This window comes from Schistocerca nitens, chromosome 5, assembly GCF_023898315.1.
Source record: "Schistocerca nitens isolate TAMUIC-IGC-003100 chromosome 5, iqSchNite1.1, whole genome shotgun sequence".
Classification (NCBI taxonomy): Eukaryota; Metazoa; Arthropoda; class Insecta; order Orthoptera; family Acrididae; genus Schistocerca; species Schistocerca nitens.
The window spans coordinates 429,100,492-429,104,213 of NC_064618.1; the positions used below are offsets into that span (position 1 = coordinate 429,100,492).

Genomic DNA, 3,722 nt, shown 5'->3' on the forward strand with positions numbered 1-3,722 from the left:
TAAAATACAGAACGTAGGTACGTTCGAATATTTTATTTCGTTTGTTCCAATGTGATACATGTATCTTTGTGAACTTATCATTTCTGAGAACGCATGCTGTTACAGCCTGATTACATGTAAACACCACATCAATGCAACAAATGCTCAAAATGATGTCCGTCAAGCTCAATGAATTTGGCAATACGTGTACCGACATTCCTCTCAACAGCGAGTAGTTCGCCTTACGTAATGTTCGCACACGCATTGACAATGCGCTGACGCATGTTGTCAGACGTTGTTGGTGGATCACGATAGCAAATATCCTTCAACTTTCCCCACAGAAAGAAATCCGGGAAACGTGCGGGCCATGATATGGTGCTTCGACCAATCCACCTGTCGTGTAATATACTATTCAATACCACTTCAACCGCATGCGAGCTATTCGTTGCAATACAATTCCTGGTGCATAGAAATATGGTACGTGTGCAATTGATATTGATGTAGCATTCTCAACACCGACGTTTCACAAGGAAGAAAGAAACGCTTCTGAATAGTGGAAACGCTCATAACAGAGTTTTTTTAATGAAAGAAGTCCACACTTAAAAGAAACAGAGCTAAGTAAAGAACGGAATCAAAGAAACATTCATATTGCAACAACTACAGAACTAATGAAAAAGTAGGAAAGAACGGCAGATTTAGATGGAACCTTTTTCACGTACACCGGTGTAGGAAGTGACGAAAGAGGAAGTAGTGGAGTTGTCCCTGTCTTTTAACTACTTCATTTTTCATGGGGAGACGTATTAATTAGTATATAAAGAATGGAAAACTAAAATTTGAGATTGTAAGGAACAACACCTAAATGGTAATCGACATTCTCGTATACAGTTTGCCTCAAGTAATTGAATAAAAACTATTAAATTTTTTATTAGGAAGAGAGACATACGTAAGTACTCTTGGAGAGCGAGCGGACAAAGAATAATAATAGATTATGTGGTGGCCGCCAGTAAAACACGCAAACAAGTGTTTTCAGTGGCAGTGACACCTATCGAACGACTGCTTACCAGTAGGGAAAATAGCTATGCTCACTAGATGGAAGTAGACAAGAAAAGTTGAGACAAGAATGATGTGACGTCCATGTTTATAGTATTGTGGCATGTTGCTGTTGTTGTTGTGGTCTTTAATCTAGAGACTGGTCTGATGCAGCTCTCCACTTATGCAGTTCTGATGCAGCTCTGACACTTACATCTATACTCGATATTAATAAATTTATCTTTTTCAGAAACGCTTTCCTAGCCATCGCCAGTCTAAAGTTTATACCCTCTCTGCTTCGACCATCATGAGTTACTTTCCTGCCCAAATAGCAAAACTCATCTACTACTTCAAGTGTCTCATTTCCTAACATAATTCCCTCAGCATCATCTGATTTAATTCGACTACATTCCATTGTCCTAGTTTTGCTTTTGTTGATGTTCACCTCACATCCTCCTTTAAAGAAGTTGCCCATTCCGTTGAGCTGCTCTTCCAGGTCCTTTGCTGTCTCTGACAGAATTACAACGTCTTCGGCCAACCTCAAGGTATTTAATTCTTTACCATGGATTTTAATCTCTACTCCATATTTCCCCTTTGTTTTTTCTTACTACTTGCTCTATATACGGATTGAATAACATTGGGGTTAGGCTACAACCCGGTCTCACTCCCTTCCCAGCACTGATCCCCTTCAATGCCTCTCGGCTGTTTTAACTACCATGTGGTTCCTGTAAAAACTGTAGACTTTCGCTGCCTGTATTTGACTCCTGCCATCTTCATAATATGAAAGAGAGTACTCCATTCAACATTGTCAAAAGCTTCCTCTAAATCTAGAAATAATAGAAACGTACGTTTGACTTTCCTTAACCTATCTTCTAAGATTTAGCACCCGTGACTTATTAAGCTGATAGTTCGTTAATTTTCACAAATGTCAACTGCTGCTTGGGTATTTCGCCTGTCACATACATTTTGCTGACTTGATGGTAGAGTTTTGCCATGGCTGGCTCTCCCAAGGCTATCAGTAGTTCTATTGGAACGTTGTCTACTTCTAGGGTATTGTTTCGACTTAGGTCCTTCATTGCTCTGTCAATTTCTTCAGGCAGTATCATATCTCTCATTTCATCTTCATCTACGTGCTCTTCCATTTCCATAATCTTGCCCTCAAGTACATCACCCTTGTATGGACCCTCTATATACTCCTTCCACCTTTCTGCTTTCCCTTCTTTGCTTTGGGCTGGTTTTCCGTCCGAGCTCTTGACATTCATGCAGACGGTCCTCTTTTCTCCAAAGGTCACTTTCATTTTCCTGTAGGCAGTATCTATCTTACCCCTAGGAATGTATGCTTCTACATCCTTACATTTGTCCTCTAACCATCCCTACTTGATCATTTTGTACTTCTTGTCGATCTCACTTTTGAGACGTTTATATTCTTTTCGCCTGCTTCATTTCCTGCATTTCCTTCAATCAATTAAATTCAATATCTCTTCTGTTACCAAGTGATTTATTCTAGCCCTCGTCCACTTTACCTACTTGATCCTCTGCTGGCTTAACTATTTCATTTTTCAAAGCTCCCATTCTTTTTTACTGTATTTCTTTCCCCCGTTCTTGTCCATCGCTCCCTAAATCTCTCTCTGAAACTGTCTAGGACCTCTGGTTCTGTCATTTTATCCAGGTCTCAGCTCCTTGAATCCCCACCCTTTTGCAGTTGGTTCAGTTTTAATCCACAGTTCATAATCAATAAATTGTCCAAATCTACCCCTGTAAATGTCCTGCGGTTTAAAACCTGGTTCCTAAAGTTCTGTCTTACCAGTATATAATCTATCTGAAACCTTCCACTGTCTCCCGGCCTCTTCCAAGTACACCGAGCGAGGTGGCGCAGTGGTTAGCGCACTGGACTCGCATTCGGGAGGACGACGGTTCAATCCCGTCTCCGGCCATCCTGATTTAGGTTTTCCGTGATTTCCCTAAATCGTTTCAGGCAAATGCCGGGATGGTTCCTTTGAAAGGGCACGGCCGATTTCCTTCCCAATCCTTCCCTAACCCGAGCCCGCGCTCCGTCTCTAATGACCTCGTTGTCGACGGGACGTTAAACACTAACCACCACCACCAAGTACACAACCTTCTTTCATGATTCCTGAACAAAATGTTAGCTATGATTAAGTTATATTAAGTTATGCTCTTTGCAAAATTCTACCAGGTGGCTTCCTGTTTCATTCCTCACCTCCAGTCCACGTTCACCTACTACTTTTCCTTGTCTTCCTTTTCCTACTATTGAATTCCAGTCCCCCATGACTATTAAATTTTCGTATCCCTTCACTATCTGAATAATTTCTTTTATCAAGTTGTTCACTTCTTCTATTTCTTCATCATCTGCGGAGCTAGTTAGCATATGAACTTGTATGTGCTGTGGTAAGCGTGGGCTTCGTGCCCATCTTAGATACCATAATGCGTTCACTATGCTGTTCGTAGTAGCTTACACGCGCTCCTATTTTTTATTCATTATTTAACATATTCCTGCATTACCCCTACTTGATTTTGTATTTATAACCCTGTATTCACTTGACCACAAGTCTTGTTCCTCCTGCCACCGAACTTCCCTAATCCCCATTATATCTAACTATAATTTATCCATTTCTCTTTTTAAATTTTCTAACCTACCTGCGCGATTGAGTGATATGATCCATAGAATGCCAGTCACCTTTCTCCTGATAACGACG

General features: G+C 40.8%; 1 non-coding gene across 1 annotated transcript; it reads left to right on the forward strand.

Moving 5' to 3' along the window:
• The first annotated feature begins 2,869 nt into the window (after positions 1–2,869).
• On the forward strand, positions 2,870–2,942 carry Trnaa-cgc (transfer RNA alanine (anticodon CGC)). The gene has a single exon. It is a non-coding gene; the product is annotated as a tRNA-Ala (tRNA).
• Positions 2,943–3,722: the final 780 nt, after the last annotated feature.